The following is a 23,205-nucleotide window of genomic DNA, read 5'->3' as shown; positions in this document are numbered from 1 at the left end:
TCCGGAGTCAGACGTGCAGATGGTGGGGGGGGGTCACCTGACAATGTCACTGTAGCACACACACACACACACACACACATAGGAAGAGGCACTATGGAAAGAAGGAAAGATAATCGCACAAAGCACAAAATCCAGGAGAGCGAGACGGTGTGTGAGAGAGAGAGAGAGAGAGAGAGGGGGGGGGGGGGAGAGAGACAGAGAAAGAGAGAGAGAGGGGGGGAGAGAGAGAGAGAGAGAGAGAGAGAGAGAGAGAGGGGAGTGGAGCAGAGGAACCGTAACCTGGTCGTCATGGTAGCCAAATCTTTGCTCTGCTACTCTAAAGAGGACACCTTTGACATTGGAGTGTGGAGTCTGAGAGCTGATTATCACACACACACACACACACACACACACACGCACACGCACGCACACACACACGCACACACACACACACACACACACACTTTATGTCTTTACACAAATTCACACAGTGGGACACACACACACACACAGTGCACAACGGCGTCAATCACATGCATGAAAAATATAGCTGCGTCACACCTGCTCTGCACACACAGACACACACACGCACACACACACGTTAATGTGTCTTGACATAACCAAAGGTCACCCTAAATGCTTTTATCCTCAACAGTCTCGTAGGATAAGAGCATATACCTGTTAACCTGATCTCTCTCTCTCTCACTGTTTCTCTCTCACACTGTCTCTCTCTCTCTCTCTCTGATTATATTTCTATCACAAATATGACACACACACACACACACACACACACACACCTTGGTGTTTGTGTCATTGAAATGCAGATGTTGTCTAGAACAGGTTGGTATCCCTAATGGAGGCATTAATGTTCAGAATGTTGAGGCTCTCTGTCAGTGATGGTAAGAGGTGCCCCAAAATGCCATATTCAAAAGTCATATTGTTATGGTTCTTTAATAATAGTGGAAACTTTTCTTGCAGAAATGAGCAAGAGGATTTCTCTTTCATGTAACTTTCATAATTCAGTCACATTTGTGGATTATGTGGATTAACAGATAACTAAACCACATTCCCTGAAGTATTGCGTTTCGGAGGATTATTCGGAAGCTGCTGCTTGAGATAACGTATGGCTTTACACAATAGCGCCATCATGTGGTGGTTGTTATTCTGACTCCATCATCCCACACACACAAAAGGGCACACTCCTGTATGAATGAGAGCTGTCATATCTGATCCCCGTTGAACTTAAATATTCATGAGTTCAGTGCTGAGAACCACAGAATCCTCCAGGCTCCCTTCATCTGTCAACTTTATTATTTATTGAATCCCCGGTTATGTTTTTGACAGTGCTCCCTAAACTCAACATTTTGTTAAAGTAGCAAAATAAATCCTTTGACGTCAGCAGGAATCCCCTGAATATCAGCGGTATATTTACCTGGACGTCTTCCCAGCTTCTTACCTCGCTGTACAACATGAGGACTACTGTCTGTGGTTCTATAGAGCTACATCATATTATTATTGTAAAACAATCCTACACCAATAAAACGTCATCCATGACTTGAAGGCAGAAAAAAAAAGCATTATTTTATTTCCCAATGCGACGAATCAAACCAATTAATGTAATTTGCTCAAATCCAAAGTACTTTCTGCGTGGAGTTATTGCAGCACCCATCATAACACGAACAAGCAGCAGAAAGAGAGGCTCTGTTTAGCTGATTAAGATTACTCGTGTTAGCCTGTAATTAAGGTAACGAGCATAATGATACAGTCCACTAAACAACTGCAGAGAGAGAGAGGGGGGAGGAGAGAGAGAAAGAGAGAGAGAGAGAGAGAGAGAGAGAGAGAGAGAGAGAGAGAGAGAGAGGGGGAGAGGGAGAGAAAGAGAGAGAGAGGGGGGGGAGGGAGAGAAAGCGAGAGAGAGAGGGGGGGAGGGAGAGAAAGAGAGAGAGAGCGAGAGAGAGGGGGGGGGAGGGAGAGAGAGATAGGGGGAGGAAGAGAGAGAGAGAGGGGGGGAGGGATTAATACATTGAAGTGCAGAATATGATTGGACGCCTGTTGTGTCAGAGATAGTATTGTAGTGTACAGTAGATAGTATAGTACTGAGATAGTATTGTACAGTAGATAGTAGTATTGAGATAGTATTGTACACTAGATAGTATGGTATTGAGATAGTATTGTACACTAGATAGTATGGTATTGATAGTATTGTACAGTATATAGTATGGTATTGATATTATTGTACAGTAGATAGTATGGTATTGATAGTATTGTACACTAGATAGTATGGTATTGATAGTATTGTACACTATAGTATGGTATTGAGATAGTATTGTACACTAGATAGTATGGTATTGAGATAGTATTGTACACTAGATTGTATGGTATTGAGATAGTATTGTATAACTTAGCAATAGACGACAGGCTGTGGTATAATGAGAACATTTCACTGACTGAAGTGATCTATTGCTTTTATAAAACGGTTACGTAAGTATGGCCAAATGAAAGTCATAGACACCGGAAAAGTCGGAAAAGCATTTTTTAACAAATACAAAAAAGTAGTCCCTCCTGGCTGCCTTCAAAGTGTGCGGTGGTTGTTATGCAACACACTGTAGCGTCCTTCAGAGAGAAGGCTAGGCTAGAGACGGTAGCTCGGTTCGCCGGTAATTTAGCCTACTATCGAGTTCACTCACAGTGTGCCTATTGCTTTACAACATTTCCACCCTCTCCAGCAATCAACATGTTTTTAGGCTTCAGTGAACTATGCTATTGCTTTTATATAAAAATAAACAACAGTTCAAGTTAGGCTCGGAGTGATACTGAACTCTGTAAACTGAACGGGCGTCATAGCTGTGTGTATACGCTCAATATACAACAGTTGGGAACCAACCAGGTTGCTTGATTTAAGCCACCCGTTTTATAATAGATATAATACTGCATTTTTCCCCCCCTGAACATATACGAAAACTCTTTTTCGTATATGTTTTTCGTAAATTTTTATTTGGCACATTTGTGGGGACTGCTGTAAAATTTGATATTCTATGCGTCAAATACTGCTGTAAAATTTGATATTCTATGCGTCAAATTCAGGTTGGCCCAAAGGTGGCGCTATAGCAACTGTCCAAAAATTCAAACGGAAACAAGCAGCACGCGTCAGCGGTTTGACCTACACTCAAAAACTTTGGTCACTACAACCCAAACTTTGGTCACACATGCAAATCCTCATGATGAACAAATTTGCCTTAAAAACCTATGACTTCCGGTAGCCAGATTTTCCTCCATTTTGAATTTAGTTAAAAACAGTAAATTCCCCAAGGATCCCAGGTTTTTCGACTTTGGCAAAAATACTTTAGCACATATCATCTATGGCCCATTATCTTCAATCTCACATAAGGATTAGTCTGTACAATAAAGTTTAAAGCACCATTGAGTTCTAAAAGGGGTGTGGTTTAAACCGCAAAAATAGTTAATTGCTCATATCAACATCAAGTTCGACTCCTATGATGTTGACCCCAATACAAAAGTTGTTCAGAATCAAATGCTGAACAAGATAAAGTCAACATATTTTCAAATGGGGCGTGGCATAGAAATGGGCGTGGCCTGTCACTAAAATCGCCACAGTTCACAGACACAGTGTTTGATTTGAGCGGGACTGACTTAGTGGCCATTGGGGACCAAAGTTGCAACTGCTCAAGTAAAATAAAGTCGATTGGAAAAACAACATGGCCGCCACAGGCTCTGGTGTCAGGGTAAATTACTCTGCGGTCACCGTAATATTTATGAAAATGAAATTCACAGGACACGTGTAGTCTGGTGCCGGTAGCTCACATACCAAAAATCGTGTTTCTCATGTTTGTAGCGCCCCCTACAGGATCTTTAAAAAAAAAGAAGCCATGTTTCACCAATATGTATGAAACTCGGTAGGCACGTATAACCTCCCATGACCTACAGAAAAGCCTCTTGGACCCATGCCCCAAAACCCACCGAAAGTCGGCTATTTTCATTTTGAATTTTCACTCTCGGCGGCCATTTTGATTCTTTTTTCACTTTTCCGCCTTGTATTTCAACTAACTCCTCCTAGGGAATTTATCGGATCTGCTTCAAAATTGGTCAGTACAGTCAAAAAATGGTGCTGAACCAACGCTGTGCTATTTGTGACTGTACGTTGAAGGGCGTGTCCGTGGCGTGCCGTCAAAGTTGGCCATTTTTGAATTCCGTCGCCTTGTATTTGAACTAACTCCTCCTAGGGAATTTATCAGATCTTCTTCAAAATTGGTCAGTACACTTGAATAATGTTGCTGAATGAATGCCGTGCTATTTGTGACTGAACGTTGAAGGGCGTGTCCGTGGCGTGCCGTCAAAGTTGGCCATTTTGGGTCTTTTTCGCCTTGTATTTGAACAAACTCCTCCTAGGGAATTTATCTGATCTGATTCAAATTTTTTCTGTACAGTCAGAAAATGCTGCTGAACCAATGCCGTGCTATTTGTGACTGTACGTATGAAGGGCGTGTCCGTGGTGTGCCGTCAAAGTTGCCCATTTTGGGTCTTTTTCGCCTTGTATTTGAACAAACTCCTCCTAGGGAATTTATCCAATCTGCTTCTACAGATTACATGAATTCGTGAAAAATTAAAACTGCGCGCAGTGATGAACGGGACCTCGCAACTGCTTGCGGCCGCGTCACGTGCCTTCGTAACATGTGCACTGCCATGTGCGCACATGTTACGATGGCACATGTTACGACGGCACGTGACGCGGCCACAAGCCGGTGCGAGGTCCCGTTCATCACTGTGCGCAGTTTTAATTTTAATTGTATTTGTGTTCATAATTAAGTGGGTATTAGTGACTTGGCTTAAAAGTAAATTTCTTGTAGGTTGAAGTAATGTCGTCTATACAACGTTGAAACGACGTGGATTGATGCAGTCTATGAGCCGTCGAAACGACGTAGGTTGAAAGACCAACGTCAGAAAAACTTTCATATCAGCCCATCAACTAGACCAGTGTTTCTCAACTTTTTTTGAGCAAACGCCCCCCTTACCTTACCCTGATCCTCTGGCGCCCCCCATTATTGTTAATTTTGTTTAAAATAAATTTTGACACCCGTGGGTAGGCTATATCCATTACCAACTCCACTCCAACTCATGCTACATTGCTTGAATAAAAATAAATAAATAAAAGCTGTCTGTGCTGTTTTGGTTTCTTCTGGACAAGAAAATGTGTATTCAGAGTTTTATTAAAAGGTTTTATTATTGAGCTATTGAAGTTTAATATGTAACAGTGCTTGTGTATTCAACTTGGGTTCAATATGTGTACGAAAGACTCCCTTTGTTTACGTGACGTTGCCTAGCAATGCTGTGCATGTGCAGCCTTTATCCGCTTCGTTCTGAGAGTAGCACGTTTAAGTTTGCGGCCAAATAGTAATTAAAGTAGTTTGTTACTATACAAGTTAAGCGCCTGTAACATCAGTGTTAAATGCGTATGTGCCGGTTGGTGTGCGTACCTTATGAAAAAAAGTGTTTATCGGTTCGCAGACGTAATGAGAGACGTTGCAGTGGTCTACATGTAATGCGCACGTTCTATTGTTCTATTGTTTACAATACAATCCCCGAAGAGGATGGAGGGCTTTCATCGATGGCCTATGTTCCCTAGGGAACTTAAAGGCCTAACTAATGGTGCCTTCTATTTGTCTCGTAATCGCGACTTGCAGCTCGGGTCTGACGTCACATCCGTCTCGTAAAACGAGTGACCCCGGGTTTTTCGTTCTATTTGGCACACAACAAGACGAGTCGGAGCTCTGCTTTCTGCTCAAGAATCTGCATTGTTGTCATAGCAACATGGAGCATCTCTAGCCAATTTCAGCGGCACAAGCTACAAAATAGGCGGTATTTAACACATAATAAGACTGTAACAACATGCCTATAGGTAACAGTATACAGTGCTATGTGTACGATTTCTTCATTTGGTTACAACAAAAATACAAGTGCTTAAAATAGTAGAAAACCACAATGTTTACTACATGTGATGCTCGGAGTAGCCATGTTACTGAACTCGGGGTCCTCTGAGTTCAGACGAGTTGACGAGTCGTTTTTCCGACCTCGGGGGCGTTCTATTTGCAACTTCCGGTTCGTAACTCGTAAATCCGACTCGCAGATCGAGTTGGGTGGACAAATAGAAGGCACCATAACTAACTAACTAACTAACTATTGTTTACAATTAGCATGCTAAGCGGAGCTTTATTCACGTCTTATGTTGCCTTACTATGTAATATGGATGAGATTCATGTTGCTTAGTGTAATGCCCCATCCACCGCTTGCTTTGCATGTCCCGCAAACCAACCAGTGGAAGTCAGGGGAGGGCGAAATAGTTTCGGAAAGCGCACCACGCTACTGCGATGAGGTGGATTTGTTTATCAGCGTTACTATGGCGATCATGACGGTACTGAGCATAAAGTAAAAAGTAGATGAGACGATAGAGGGGTTAGAAGAAACCCATATGAAGATAGGCTTTTTATTTCAGTTATCCTATTTTCGCACCGAAAATATTTGAAAACCATGAAAGTTTAAAAAGTTTAAAATAATTACTACTACACAAGCAAAGTTGTGACGCCTCCGTGTTCGTTCCCAGCGCCCCCTAGGTTCTACGAACGCCCCCCAGGGGGCGCTGCCGCCCCCGTTGAGAAACCCTGAACTAGACGTTGTATCGACCTCCATGACCAACGTCGATTAGACCTCTGATCGAAATGTTTGCTGGGCACGTTATTTATTTGTATGTGTAAACGTTTTTGGTTTTGTCCCTGCCTACCACCACTGGACTATGAAAGGACCAGACAGACTATGACTTGACAGTATATTGGCTATGAAATTTGCATATATGGGCCATGACATGCCCATATATGATATTGTGGAAGTGCGGAAAACAACGACACAGGAGACGAAGGCAGGTTGGGTTTGTTTACTACCAAACAATTCACATACAGCCAGGGACCAGGTGTGCCGGCCAAGGACCTCCTCTTCCTCCACCCGCCCTCTCTCTTAAAGGCGCAGGTGACCGGGTGAATGTCTCCCTCTAATGCCCTTGTAGGTCACTACAATATATAATAAAAGTCCCAGACACAGGGTTTCATTGAGAGGGATTTTTAGAACATGTATAACCATACCTCTTTGTTATGCTAGCCCTTTGAACCTTTGAACATGAACCAAAAATAACCAAATAAATACACCATCGGTCTCGGGAATGCCTCCTGGAATGCTAAAACATTATCAGCATGACACACATCCATCGGGTACATTAATAATGATAATAATAATAAATAATAATAACTATAATAATAATAATAATAATAATAATAACTAAAATATTTAATTAACATAAGGTAATGCAGTTATAAGCATTAAATAACAGTAAAGTAATGGTCTAGTAATCAACTTTGATGTCAACGTTTACTGATGAATAAGGCGTATTACTGCATTAACTAATGTTAATTAATGGTTAATTAATGTATGTAAAGTGTTACCCAGTCATTTGTGCATATACTGCACAGTATTTGTTGTTAATACTGTGTTAACAGTTAACATTCACACAACATTCACATAACACACAAATCCATATACCCCATAACATACAACCCAGGAATATTTCAGAAATGCCCTCCACCATGTCTCTGATTGTCAATTGCCGCTGCCATGCACAAGACAAGGGCCCCATTCTTTCCCTGCGCGGCAGCCCTGTGCCCCAACCAACTAGTTAGGGGCCGCAAAACAAAAAGGGCCCCTATGTCCAGCCAAGCAGGGGCCCGGGCTGGTGCTGTACGTCGCTGAGAGAGCTCTTTATTGTGCCCTTTATTGAACCCTCTCTTCACGGCGTCCAGACTGATGGTGTGGTGTCCCTTTTCCTCAATGCCTAAAATGAAATTAAATATAATAAACAATGAAATGTAATTATCCAAGCATTGAATCTTTTCAACATACGTAACGTTATTTTACATTTAGGGCATTTAACAGACGGTGTTATCCAAAGCGACTTAGAATAAGTCAATTTGTCAGAAGAAAGAAAAACAATATATATCGCTGTCGGTACAGTAAGGATGTCCATAGAACCAAGTGCCAAGCACTAACAATAGCTAGGTTAACCCATTCCCTGTATGCAACAAAGCTAGCTAGGACAAGAATCAGGACCAGAATAAGAGTAACAGTGTGGTTACCTGGGTTACCCCAGAACATGTCGTCTGTCATGTCTGAACATGTCTGTCATACTTCAATATCAGGGTTTGTGAACCCTTGCTCGCCCCCGTCCACCAGTGATGGCCTCTCTGTCCTGGTGTGCCACACCAGCACCTGGTTGAACCACAGGGAGGAGAGCACATGAGATGGATGAGGACACACCAGATGGATGAGAACAATGAAAAAGAAAATAACCAATTGTCATTATCATTTTTAAGATATTCAACTTAACCCTAACCCTAAAGGGAAAAATAAAAAGTCAATGCAGGCGGAGTTATTCGACGGCAACGGAGCCAAACTTCCTTGCCTAGCAGCGTAATGGAGGACGATGATGGCACGCATGCACACCTCAAAGTGGGTCAAAGAGAGACCAGGGACCTTGGCCTCATACTCAAAGAGCTGAGAGAGTTCAGAAAAGTCAGCAGTCAGCAGCTGAAAGAAATTCGGGAAGAAATTAACAAAACCAATACTAGGATCAAAGAGGCGGAGAGCTCTGCTACACCTTCAGATACACCTGGACGCTAAGCTGACGGAATTAGAGGGTCGCTCCAGAAGAGAAAACATCAGAAGCCACGGCGTTAAAGAGGGAGCGGAGGAAAATTCCCCTTTGATGGTGCTGTATGTGGAGCGCTTGCTGCGGGAGGGACTGGAGCTCCCGGCCGCACTTGAACTACGAGTGGAAAGAGCTCACCGCGCCTTGATGCCGAAGCCGCCCGGGGAAGCCCCGCCGAGGTCCATCGTTGTCAAGATGTCAAGCTTTTGTTGTCATAGCAACATGGAGCATCTCTAGCCAATTTCAGCTGCACAAGCTACTGAACTCGGGGTCCTCTGAGTTCAGACGAGTTGACGAGTCGTTTTTCCGACCTCGGGGGCATGCTATTTGCAATTTCCGGTTCGTAACTCGGAAATCCGACTCGCAGATCGAGTCGGGTGGACAAATAGAAGGCACCACAATGGTGCCTTCTATTTGTCCCCCCGAGGTCGTAAAAACGACTCGTCAACTCGTCTGAACTCAGAGGACCCCGAGTTCAGTAACAAAGATGGCCACTCCGAGCATCACATGTAAAAACATTGTGGTTTTCTACTATTTTAAGCACTTGTGTTTTTGTTGTAACCAAATGAAGAAGTCGTACACATAGCACTGTATACTGTTACCTATAGACATGTCGTTACAGTCTTATTATGTGTTAAATACCGCCTATTTTGTAGCTTGTGCCGCTGAAATTGGCTAGAGACGCTCCATGTTGCTATGACAACAATGCCGATTCTTGAGCAGAAAGCAGAGCTCCGACTCGTCTTGTTGTGTGCCAAATAGAACGAAAAACCTGGGGTCACTCGTTTTACGAGACAGATGTGACGTCACACCCGAGCTGCACGTCGCGATTACGAGACAAATAGAAGGCACCATTAGTTAATTGAAAACTGCGAGTTTACCCAGAATATAATGGGTGAGTCCGGTGAGTCGATATTTTCTTTCTTCTTTTTCTCCGGGGACTCCCAGCAGAGGGAGGAATAAAGACTGTTAACATGTCCTGCTTATTAAAGAAGCATTGTACGGGCTAAACAACTACGATTATAATGTAAATGTCGGGGGGATTTTTCTTTATGTTGCCGGGACAGAGACATCATGCATGAAGGCCCTCTCCCACCTGATAGGGGGGGAGGCTTTACCTCAGAGCCCTCTTACCATCAGGGCTTCATCAGGGTCAATATTAAGACCCCACAGTTGGAAGTCTTATTTTCTGTCTTTATTGTTCTTATTGTGTTCTGTGTGTTGTGGCAGTTTTTGCTGCCGTTTTTTGCTGCAGTTCTTTGCAGCCTGCGGGGTATAACCTGTGATTCTTTTTGTCACATATGGACACTTATGGTGGTGTGCTTTGGGTTCATTTCATTTATCTTTTTTACTCTTATTGTACACTGAATGCAATCAGTTAAAATAGCAACTTATAATGTGAATGGCCTTGTCATAGGATAGGAATTTGTCTTGGTACAACTCTCGACAGCCAAACATGAAGGACAGACATCATCAAGTACAGAAAACAGACAATGTACAACAAACAATAAACAATCCCAGCAGATAGTAGTACTGCAGACTATACCCAACAGATAGTAAAACAGTAGACAGAGAAAGTGCACAGTGCATACAGTTGTTAAAGTGCTGTTAACATATCTTTAGTGCAAGTTCAGATTTCTGATAGCCAGAGGGTAATTGCTGTCTCTGAAACGTGATTTGGAGGTCTTAATGCTCCTATATCTTCTTCCAGATGGAAGGAGATTAAATAGGTCGTGAGCAGGGTGAGAGTGATCTGCTATGATGTTTTTTGCCTTCCTAATTATTCTGGTGGAGAAGAGTGAAGAAAGTGAAGGAAGACTACAGCCTATGATTTTTGATGCTCTGCGTACTACTCTTTCCAGCCTAGTTTTGTCCTGAGCTGTTGTGTGACCGAACCAGACCAGCATGGAAAAAGTGAGCACGCTTTCAATAGTTGACCTATAAAAGTGGGTCATGGCAACTCGGCTGACTCTAAACTTTTTGAGCTGCCGCAGAAAGTGGAGTCGCTGGTGGGCTTTGCTGATCTTAATATTAGTGTTGAGCTCCCATGATAGGGATTCATGGATTGTGGTCCCAAGGAACTGGAAGGAAGTGACCCTCTCCACCTCCACCCCATTAATGGAGAGCGTAGAGAGGGGACTGGGGGACCTTCTAAAATTCACTACCAGTTCTTTGGTTTTTGAGATGTTGAGTATCAAATTCCCATTAAGAGGAATAAGATTTTAACTAAACTAAAAAGAGAGAGTTGAGGTGGCATTTTTACAGGAAACACATCTTTCGGATACAGAACATGCTAAATTAAAACGCTTGGGCTTCAAGCATCAGTACTCATCATCTTATAAGGCTGGGCATAGAAGGGGGGTGGCAATATTGATTTCCAACAAGACTAGTTTCGAACCCATTTTTGAGAAAAAGGACACAGAGGAAAGATTTATTTTCGTGAGGGGAAATTTAGGGGGCTCATTGGTCACTCTATTAAATATTTACGCTCCTAATTCTGACTGGAAGTTTTTTAAGCTGATATTTGATTTGATAACAGTGGAGACCATGGGGTTCTAATCTGCGGGGGAGATCTGAACATTAGATTAAATCCCAAACTTGGAACAGAACGATAATGGTGAAGTTTCCCCTCCAATATTATGGGATGCATGTAAAGCTGTGCTTCGGGGAAAAATAATTGGATACAGCGCTCACATAAAAAGAGTAAGGCAGAAAGAGTTAGTGCAGTTGGAAGCGGAATTAAAACAATTAGAACAAAATCATAAAGACACAAATGATCAGAAAATTAGAGAGCTACTTAGGAAGAAAAAGAATGAAATAGATGAGATCTATACAAAAAATGTTAATTTTTACAAAACAGAAATATTATGAAGGGGGTGGAAAAGCCAGTAAATTATTAGCTTATAGGCTGAAAAAACAACAAGCAGAGAATTCAATTCATAAAATAAAAAATCCTATTACTAATTATATGCATTACAAATTAAAAGAAATACAAGATTGTTTTGAAAAATATTATAAAAAACTATACTCCCAACCTCAAATTTATGGAGAGAAGATGGAAGATTTCTTTCAGAAGATTAATCTGCCTAAATTGAATGGTGAACAAAGTAGGAATCTTGTAGCTAAAATAACAGAGAAAGAAATTTGTTCAGCCATATCACATCTTAAACCAAATAAGGCTCCAGGTCCGGACGGGTTCCCTTCCGAATGGTACAGAGTCATGGAGGGTTCTTTGCTCCCTGTGTTGCAGTCCACCTTTAACTGGGTTCTTAAAGAGAACAGTATACCCCTCTCTTGGAGGGAGGCAGTAATATCCCTGATTCCGAAGGAGGGGAAAGATAAGTCTGAATGCGGTAATTTTAGACCAGTAAGCGTGTTAAACCAGGATTATAAAATCTTTACCCATATACTAACCAAACGAATAGAGGGATTGTTACCACAAATTATTAGCCTTGACCAGACAGGTTTTATTTGTGAAAGACAAACTCAAGATAGTATCAGAAGGACACTACATGTAATTAACCATATAACAGAATATCATTTAGAAGCAGTATTAGTGGGGCTAGATGCAGAAAAAGCTTTTGATTGTGTAAATTGGTCTTTTTTGTATAGTTTTGGACAAATTTGGATTTCATAGTACCTTTATTAAAACAATACGAGCTCTCTATGATAGCCCAAGGGCGAGAATTAAAATAAATGGGGCTGTCTCTAGCCCCTTTTCATTAGAACGAGGAACAAGACAGGGCTGCCCAATTAGCCCCCTCTTGTTTGCATCTTTATCGAGCCCCTGAGCCAATGGATCAGTCAGGATGACAATATTAAAGGAATCGATATGAATGGGGGAGAACAAATTATTTTGTTATTCGCTGATGAAGTATTGGTGTATTTAACCGACCCTGAGCAATCTTTGGCACGGTTATTTGAACTCTTGGAACAATATGGATCCTTCTCTGGATATAAGCTGAATGTTCCAAAAACACAAATTCTCTGTTTCAAATACAACCCCTCTGTAAATAAGTACAATTTGAAATGGGATTCGGATTCAATTAGATACTTGGGGGTAAACATTCCAATAGATTTGACAAAATTGTTCTCACTTAACTACCTCCCCCTGAACAAAAAGATTAGGGAAGACATAAGGAGATGGGACCTTATACCTTTTCTTAATTTCGGATCACACGTGGAATCTGTCAAAATGGTTGTTTTGCCGAAATTGTTGTATCTCTTTCAATCCCTTCCACTAGATATATCGGACCAACAATTTCATGAGTGGAACAAACATATTTCGAGGTTCATTTGGCACGGACGAAGGCCAAGATACCAGAGTTTACAATTGGCAAAAAACAAGGGCGGGGTTGCTCTCCCATGCTTAAAAGATTACTATACTGCTGCTCAATTGCGGCCATTAATATGTTGCTGCAACCCGGAATACTGTGCTAAATGGAAGGAGATTGAAAGTGCTATATCGGATGAATTTCCAATCCAGGCTGCAATTGGGGATAAGGGCTTATTGAATAATTTAAAGGAATTGGGAAACCCATGGATATGTTCGTCACTAAAGATGTGGATGCCAGTGTTTCCAGTGACCAGGTAGCAATGTGTGGTGCCCCCCTGCAGGGTTGGCAACTTTTGGTTTTTGGCCGGAGTGAGACTCTGAATCTTAGAATCTTATAATACTTACATTATAACAGGGTCTGCAGGTGGAATTGTTGACCGGGGGGGGTGACAGCCGCAGCAATTTAGCGCTCGTCCAAAGCAACGAGAGATCTAACAGGTATTTTTCTTTTTTTGGCGTGACATTTGTTGTGAGAGCGGTGTGAGATATTTATTATAAATATCTGTTGGGAAAAACAGTCTGTCTAGTTACTTGACCAGATAAAATGAGACGGAGAGGTAATAAAGTCTGTCAGCACGAGGGCCTCAGATTTATTGAGTAAAGTAGCAAAGGTGATACAAATTCATAAAGCGTGAGAGATCGAATAAGTCGAATAAGATCGTTAAGTCCCTAACAGCGCTGAGGTCGTCTGGAGCTTCGCCTCCGTGGAAGTTCTGCTTCAGAAGAGCATGAGGTGTTCTGTGTGGTACAGTCTTATGCTGTATTTTCCCTCCCAACGAAGTGTGTGCGTTTAGGCTGGTGTGTGTGTTTCTGGATGTTTTCAGTGCTGGCGTGGGGGTTACCTGGGTCCAGCTCCCTGTTCAGCTCCCTAACCTTGAGAAAGGCGGGAGGCGCCCTGGGCTGTGGTTAGGCTATGTGTTAATTACTGTGGTCTAACGGTGGGATTTCTGACCGTATTCTGGGTTGACTTGATCTTACGGGCCATGACATAAAAGTTGAAAGGCATACTACGTTCTGGGTTGATTTGACCTTTCGGGCCTTGACATGAGAAAAGTTAAAAAGGCATACCATAGATGTGATGTGTTTGTTTTTGCCCATCAGTTGTGGCCGAATATTATCAGCAGACTGACTCCTGTTCTTGCGAATGTGTGGTGCATTGTCTGAGTCTCCAGCATCTCCCCTAGTTGGGACATGCGGCCTCCGGCTCAGGCCTTGACCTGAAAAAATAGCTGACTATATTCGTAATGTACATGTGATATGTTCGTTAGTTTAGAACAGTGTTTCTCAACCTTTTTTGAGCAAACGCCCCCCTTACCTTACCCTGATCCTCTGGCGCCCCCCATTATTGTTAATTTTGTTTAAAAGAAATGTTGACCCCCGTGGGTAGGCTATATCCATTACCAACTCCACTCCAACTCATGCTACATTGCTTGAATAAAAATAAATAAATAAAAGCCGTCTGTGCTGTTTTGGTTTCTTCTGGACAAGAAAATGTGTATTCAGAGTTTTATTAAAAGGTTTTATTATTGAGCTATTGAAGTTTAATATGTAACAGTGCTTGTGTATTCAACTTAGGTTCAATATGTGTACGAAAGACTCCCTTTGTTTACGTGACGTTGCCTAGCAATGCTGTGCATGTGCAGCCTTTATCCGCTTCGTTCTGAGAGTAGCACGTTTAAGTTTGCGGCCAAATAGTAATTAAAGTAGTTTGTTACTATACAAGTTAAGCGCCTGTAACATCAGTGTTAAATGCGTATGTGCCGGTTGGTGTGCGTACCTTATGAAAAAAAGTGTTTATCGGTTCGCAGACGTAATGAGAGACGTTGCAGTGGTCTACATGTAATGCGCACGTTCTATTGTTCTATTGTTTACAATACAATCCCCGAAGAGGATGGAGGGCTTTCATCGATGGCCTATGTTCCCTAGGGAACTTAAAGGCCTAACTAACTAACTATTGTTTACAATTAGCATGCTAAGCAGAGTTAGCTTTATTCACGTCTTATGTTGCCTTACTATGTAATATGGATGAGATTCATGTTGCTTAGTGTAATGCCCCATCCACCGCTTGCTTTGCATGTCCCGCAAACCAACCAGTGGAAGTCAGGGGAGGGCGAAATAGTTTCGGAAAGCACCACGCTACTGCGATGAGGTGGATTTGTTTATCAGCGTTACTATGGCGATCATGACGGTACTGAGCATAAAGTAAAAAGTAGATGAGATAGTTATCCTATTTTTGCACCGAAAATATTTGAAAACCATGAAAGTTTAAAAAGTTAAAAATAATTACTACTACACAAGCAAAGTTGTGACGCCTCCGTGTTCGTTCCCAGCGCCCCCTAGGTTCTACGAACGCCCCCCAGGGGGCGCTTCCACCCCCGTTGAGAAACCCTGGTTTAGAACAAGAGTTAACTATATTCGTAATGTACATGTCATGTGGTGTGCTCGTTAGGCTATTTTGCCCATCATATCTCAAATATCTCGCCAACCCGTACCAACCCTTCCCCCCGTAAACAATCCCATCCGCCCGCAATCCAACACAATAATCCCCCCCCCCTACCCTGTTATATGTATGTTATATGTTATGTAAGCATCATAAAATTCTACAGAGTGTCACTCCGGCCAAAAACCAAAAGTTGCCAACCCTGCAGGGGGGCACCACACATTGCTACCTGGTCTGTGGGAAACACTGCACATACATACATACATACATACATACATACAAACATCAAACTAGGACGAATGGAAATACGTTAACCAATAGATCATTAAAAATGTTTTAAATAAGTTTTGCCTTTCCTGTAATATTTTTGTTTCAATATCAGCCGACCACATCACATCACATCAGTGCGAGAAAGTCTTGTCTTCACTTTCCATCATAAAAACTAAATACAGAAGCAGGATTGATGCTGAGCCACACCTGAGACTGAAGCTGACCTCCATGTATGTATACTACATATACAGTTGTAGACATCGCAGGACTTTGTTTGCAGAGGCAGGCGCGCCCGTCTCATGAGGGTTATGGAAGTTCAGTTATCAGCGGGCTGGCCAACTTTCAATATTATTTGTATTTAGCCTTACATTTTCAAACAGGTTGTTGGTACACAGTTGTTATTCTTAATGTTCTCACTTGTGTGCGTGTGTGTCTCTGTGTCTGTTCTAGTGCTACCACTTTGTACAGCTGACCACAGTTGACCACAAATAATATATATTTTAAGACTAAATGTGCCTCTGGCGTGAACTGTGTGTAGCAGAATAGGGCCGCAGGTCTACGCTACTGTAGTTTGTTATATTTTATAACATTGTTCCTAATGATGGTACTTGGGGAGACAAATATTTTCTGAGGTGGTACGCGGTATAAAAAGTTTGAGAACCACTGGCCTAGAACGAACAAACGGCTCTAGAGAGGACTCTCATCTCGTTTAATCAACACTATCTTACGTATAAGGTATGAACAATAAATAGTTTTACAGACTAAATAACTAAACCTAAATTATAAATCTTTATGGAATTAAACCAAATACAAACGGTTCAAATAAAATAAAATAAAATAAAATTTATTGTCATTTTGTTGATAACAAGTAACAACAGAATGAGAAGGCGTTTCTCAGGGATCGTGATCGAGTAAAAAAACATACATTCCCACACATTCATCCCATCCCATGGAGCATCTTATGCTGCGATAGTGCTTCTTGGAGGGTAGGAGCTGAAAGAAGCTGTTCAGAGGGTGAGAGGGGTCTCCCACTATTTTCCGGGCCCTATTCCTGCAGCGGCTCAGGAATATGTCCTGGACAGAAGGAAGTGAGGCTCCAATGACCTTTTCCGCTGATCTCACCACTCTCAAACGGTTGTCAACTGACAACCATCGGGTTAAGTTCCAAGCTTTTAGGGGTTGAGCTGTATGTCCCAAGTGAAAGACTACTGGCAGGAACACATCCATCAATACAGCACCAGTGAAAGACCAACTTTCCCCAAAACGGATATAGATCCATCATCCTATGAATAAACATATATCATGACATCACAAGGATTTGCCATGGAAAGAGCAAACAACTAAATCTATGAGGCCTATTATACACAACTTATTCGGCTCTGATTGTTTTTGATTTCTTCTATAATTAAGAGAGTAATTGTTCTATACCCTCACAAAAGACTACTTAATCATCATTAAGGACTTAATCATCATGCCAAAAGAGTTGAAGATCAGATTTTTTTTATGGGCAGTATGAAAAATAAACATAAACAAACCTTTACAAGTAGGCTACCATTATAAGCACATAACTTTTTTAGTGAGTTACTCATTTGAGTATCAGGAGATGGTGTTCGGTAGGCTATGCACGGCGTAGCGTCGTTTTGATAATGATAAAGGCGATTCCACCGCGGGTGGAGATGTTGATGGGGAGGGGGGGGGGTGGCGTGCGAACAATCCCGTCCACCCGCAATCCAATACAACAATCCCGTCCACCCGCAATCCAACACAACAATCCCGTCCGCCCGCAATCCCATACAACAATCCCGTCCGCCCGCAATCCAACACAACAATCCCGTGCGCCCGCAATCCAACTCCCGTCTGCAATATCCAACTTATAATGTTATAAGTTATAACTTATAATGTTATATCCTGTTATAATGTAAGCATTATACAATTCTACAGAGTCTCACTCCGGCCAAAAACCAAAAGTTGCCAACCCTGCAGGGGGGCACCACACATTGCTACCTGGTCTGTGGGAAACACTGTCATACTTAAAAATCACGTTAAAAGAAAAAAAGCGGAATCAATTTGTGGCGCTCGTTGTTGAATCTGTGCGCTGTGCCACACATTGGTCTATGTATGGGAAACACTGGATGCGGTAAAGGTCTTGAGATGGTGCGCATTTGATCCAGATTTTTTGCCTAAAAGATGGGACGCAAGATTTAAGAGATGGGGGTCGCAAGGTTTAACAGCATATTGCACATTTTTGCATAAGGGGACCATGAATAGTTTTCAAAATCTGAAGGGGCAGTTTGGCTTGGATAAGGACGATTTTTACAGATTCCTTCAGGTCCGGCATTATATTGACCAGATACAGAAGGGGTGTACACAAGTAGGCTGGGATAATATTCTGTTAAAAGTGTTTATAGACGCTTATTCTGCTGGCTCTAACCAAAAACTTATCTCAACATTTTACAAGGGGTTACAACAAACAAAATGTAGTTCACTGTATGTAAAACAAAAATGGGAACATGAAGGAAACCTTGTTCTAAAGGACGAAGATTGGGAGAACCTATGTGAGATTCAGTGGAAAACTTCCAGCTCAACTGTATGGCGAGAGTTTTGCTGGAAAAACAGCCTTTGCTGCAGCCAGTGAGAGCTCAGATGAAGATGAGATGGAGCCTGAGCCTCTCTCAGATCTGGATCATCCCTCTCTCCCCCCTCACAGAAGGTGCATGGCCCACACCTTGAATCTAGTGGCCAAAGACATGGAAAAGGTTACCAAAAGACACTACAAAACAATGTCGAGGGCTGTTTTTGCAAAAGCATCTGCTCTGTGGAACCTGGTTAAACGAAGTACAAAGGCTTCTGATACTGTGGAGGAAAAGCTTGGGATTGGCTTTGTTGTGACAAATGACGCAAGATGGAACTCAGTTTTTCTTGCATTGGAGCGACTGTCTCGCATAGCAACACTAACTACCAAGGCAGAAATGAACGTGGCTGAGGTCACCCCTGAAAATGATGCCACTCCCCTACATAACGAGCTGATTTTGCACACTAAGTGATGAGTTTGGCTTTCGCAGATTCTCTCCACAGGAAGTTGAATTCATACACAAGTTTGTAGATGTGATGAGGCCTTTAGCACTTGCACTAAACATCCTCCAAGCAGAAAAGAACATCTTTCTAGGCTACCTGGCTCCAAATATTGTGCAGCTGCAATGTCATATGAATGACCTGTTGGATGAGAGCATAGAGCCCACTGCAGCAGAGGGTCTCATTACATGCCGACCCCTCATAAAGAGTATCTTGGAGTCACTGAGCAAAAGGCTGGCAGGTCTTCTGGAGAAGAGGGACCACATACTCTCTGCTATGCTGGTGCCAAGATTCAAGCTAGACTGGGTCCAAGATGAGGAGAATTGAAGATAGATGCTGAAAAGAGAATTTCAAACCCTCAACTCTGATGACTCAGCTGCAAGAGACTCCGGTCAAGCCCAGTCCAGTGGTGAAAGTGACAAGAACGATCCTGCAGCATCATTCTTCAGATTTAACAAAAAAACAAAACAAAAATCTGAAGTGGACACCTATTTATATATATATATATTTGGATGCCCCAACCACAGATGGGTTTGATGAATACATTGTGGCATCCCGCCACTTACACCTCGGCCCGCCACCCACTTGTCGGCAGCAGAGAGCAGAGCGTCTCTCTCTCCAATCAGCGCGATTGGAGACACCTGGTGAGGGAGAGACAAGTACCTGGGGGCCATCTTAAAAGGGAGCCCAGGAACAGACATCGGGAGGCCAGAGGGACTAGAGGCTCACGGAGACCCTAGAAGTGCTGCATTATATTGTATTTGCTGATCATTGCAATAAATGCCGTGTACGGCCTAAACCTTGCCCAGTTGTGCGATACTTCCTGAACCACGCCACAGCGATAGCGAGTCACCACAACATGCAGTTTCCAAAGCTCAGAAAGCTGTTCATTAAACACAACACTGCCCTGCCCTCAAGCGCTCCAGTAGAGAGGCTTTTCAGCATCGGTGGTCTAATATTCAGGTAGGAATAAACTGTGATTGCATTACATAATTATTATTCTTTGGTAATAAGTACAGTAAATACCCAGCCTCAATCATAGTTCTTGGTGATATTATTCTAGTTCTGGTTTTCAATATAAAAATTTGATCAAATTATTTCAGTGATTGCCTCACTTCACAATTCCTTTAATACAGATTACTGTTACCATTTTTGCCATAATAATCATGATGTTAAAATTTCTTCATTCAGACCCAGGAGAAACCAGCTGGGAGATGCAAACTTTGAGAAGCAGCTGATCTTGAATGCAAACAAAAAGATTTGAAGGTATATTAAATATTGTTGTGATCTGTTTATTGGGCTATAGAAGTACAATGTATTGCCAAATGAGATGACTATATTGATGTGCAGAGGTGAGCTGCATAAAAATAACAGCGCATATCTTGTTTTTACAGGAAGCAAAAAACAGCAGAACCACCAGGGAGAGACCACTGTGACCAATGACAGATGATCTTCATTCAGCTAAGGGATTTTCGGGCTTGGCCCTGAACACTTGGACTTTTTTTCATTAATTATTATTATTATTTTAGTTATTTATGTGGACTGTAATCAGTGACAGATATTCATTCAGTTATGTTCACTCACTGGACAGAAAGTAGAAGCATTGTCCATGGCATTGGACTCTGACTGACTGAAAAGTTATTTTTTATTTTTTTTTACTTATTCATTGGGCAAACAACCCAAAAAATGTAAAAGCAACTTAATAATGTTGAAATGTTTTGCACTTTGAATATTGCACTTTCAAGTTTCCTACCTCAGCCTGGTTCCTACCTCAGTTTGTGTTAGTAGAATGGTCTTGAGAGTTTTACTATTCATGTAACTTGTTTGTTGAACCTGCCTGGTATATTTTACCAGGATTCCAGTATTCCTTTTTAGTATGTACTGAATGGAATTTGAAATGGAAAATTGGTATTGCACCTTAAGGACTACTGTCCTGTTTTTCTTATAATAATTCCTTATTAAAAAATACCATTCAAGCAGCAAGTTTTTCTTCATGTTTCTGAGAATATACTGTAGGGGTGAAAGCTGCAGCTGCTACTAGTGTGGACTGAATAGACAGCAACAAAGCGTTAAAGCGACAATGGGGAAAGGCTGTCCCCTCAATGCTAATGTGAACACTGGTTGCATAAGGATTCAAAATTGGTTAAAATTGATCAAATAATTGCTGTCTGTACTTCTATATTGTACTTCTAACTATGAACTGAACTAGTTCATTTAAAAATTTGTGAACTGAACTTTGAACTAGTTCATGTAGAAAGTGAACTTTCCCAACACTGTACATATATCACACCAATACGACCATCATTTGTCTAAAGTAGATTGTTGTGTCCTTTTTGTTATTTTATTTTCCCTCTGTAGAGGGCTTTTTGAGTCACTGAGGTTTACCCCAACATGTTTGTTTATTTAGTTCTTGTTTTACTTTTTACATTTTTTAAAAAAAAAATGCTTATGTGGATATAATACAGTATGTATGAGGTCCTAATGGGTCCCTGCTCACTTTTATGCTGCTTACTGAACCTGTGATACTTTTCTGTGAGCTATTTACGTCTACAGACAGGTTAGTGAGAAGTATGATATGTATTATTCTGACTGTAATGTATGGACCTGGAAAAAAAAAAAAAAGGTCTTCAAAGATGTCTCATGCACACACATGGGATACACACTCACACACCCGAGCAGAGAAAGGACGATTTCAGACAAATGTATAAACCGCCACAATGTTGAAATACGGCCCCATTCAAGAAACATGGGAGCATAGGCTATATTATATTTGAAGAGAGTCTAGAAGGCCAAGCCTGCAAGTGACTGACAATTCGACAAAAAAGCACAATTTCAACAGCTACTAATCCCCAGCGGTGACACCAATCGTTGACGCATAAAACATCCTTCACTCAAATGTCCTTGTCTCCAACCCAGACCCCCAGAGGAAGGGGGGACCTCTGGGCTTACCTTGGTGCAGTTATCCGCCTTGGGCTCCAGGTCGCTGAGGGAAACCAGCCCACTCAGCAGGTTGGTCTCCTGGTAACCTGACGCGATGTCTCGCAGCTTGAAGACGACCTCAGACTTTTGGATGAGGAGCTTCAGGTTAATGGCGAAGCCGGCCATGTCGATGGCGAACTCCCGATACGGTGCGAACCCCGCATCCCAGCCGCACACCTTGCCCTGGGCGTTGATCTTGGGCGACCCAAATTTCCGGTGTCCAACGAAGCCCACAGGCCACACGGACACCATTGTGGTGGAGCGCATCTGGGCGACATGGGGACGTGAAGAGAGAGCAGGGATGAAGAACCATTGTGCGCTTGGGGTCACCCGTACACGCAATACCAAATTGAACGGAATGGAAAAAGGCAGACTAGCACTTAATGCTAACACTGAATCGTAGCAATTAACCGTAGTCGATTTTAAAGTCCATGTTTGTTCTATGAGCATTTCAAATAAGTTAATAACCTTAATCGTAGCTATTAATCTGGGGCCATGTCCACACTCTTATCCATGAAAATCAGGCTTTTTGTTGGGACAAAAAGATCTCTAGAATAGATTGGAGATCAAAAGAGAATTGACACAGCCTCAGTGTAACATTTCAATTCTCTAGGTCTCTAGGTTGACTCAAAGACTTTCCCCCCCCACTTCCAGACACGTCATCCCAGCTGCATCATGCAAACCTCTCGGGAAAAAGCAGTTGTCTGTTGTCACCTCCTCAAAGAGCTCCAGGCTGTACACGTTGTCATCGTCCGCAAAGTACACCACCCCGGGGGGCGCCTCGCCCATGGTCAGGCGCAGCCAGTGCAGCCCCAAGTTCCTTTGGATGCTCCCCCGTGGATTCCCGATCTCCTTCATGACCGTGGGCGTCTCCGCGTGGAGGTGGGTGTAGTTGAGGCCCGTGCTCTTCAGCAGGCGTCGCACCAGTGCGGTGGTGTTCTGGGCGTCCTCGATTACGATCCAGTGCAGGTTGGCCACGTGGAGGAAGGTTTGGGCTATCCGCGTCAGCTCCGCCTTCTGCACCGCCCGTTGGAAGGTGGCGGTGATCACATAGATGGGGACCAGCGTGGCGGACCAGGGCGGGGGCCGGCGGTAGACGTACTCGATGCGCACCACCTCCATGCAGCCGCCCGCTAAATACAAGATGAACCTTAAAATATGACTCAGGTAATAATGCTATGAGGCTAACGATTTATAAAACAATGCTTCCAATGCCAAACAAATGGGATGAAGGAGCTAAACCTTGTTAGGGTGAAAACATGCATACCCGTCTTCATTGAGGCCTACATATGGGAGCTGCTACGCTAGGGTAGCTTTCCCTGCACATTGCATGCAAGATGCATCATATATTGTGTCACATATCAA

General features: G+C 42.5%; 2 pseudogenes across 2 annotated transcripts; one reads left to right on the top strand and one right to left on the bottom strand.

Moving 5' to 3' along the window:
* Positions 1-8,217: 8,217 nt before the first annotated feature.
* On the bottom strand, positions 8,218-22,962 carry LOC311382426 (galactosylgalactosylxylosylprotein 3-beta-glucuronosyltransferase 1 pseudogene; annotated as a pseudogene). Its single transcript has 3 exons — positions 22,555-22,962; positions 21,811-22,107; positions 8,218-8,304 (listed from the first exon to the last, which is right to left on the bottom strand). The product of its transcript is annotated as a galactosylgalactosylxylosylprotein 3-beta-glucuronosyltransferase 1 pseudogene (transcript).
* Positions 17,393-20,125, top strand: LOC311381155 (annotated as a pseudogene). Its single transcript has 4 exons — positions 17,393-17,402; positions 18,370-19,448; positions 19,671-19,824; positions 20,053-20,125. The product of its transcript is annotated as an uncharacterized misc_RNA (transcript).
* Positions 22,963-23,205: the final 243 nt, after the last annotated feature.

This window comes from Micromesistius poutassou (genome assembly GCF_964030765.1).
Source record: "Micromesistius poutassou genome assembly, chromosome: 1".
Lineage (NCBI taxonomy): Eukaryota > Metazoa > Chordata > Actinopteri > Gadiformes > Gadidae > Micromesistius > Micromesistius poutassou.
The sequence above is the reverse complement of the archived record's forward strand: the minus strand, read 5'-3'. Positions and strand labels throughout refer to the sequence as shown.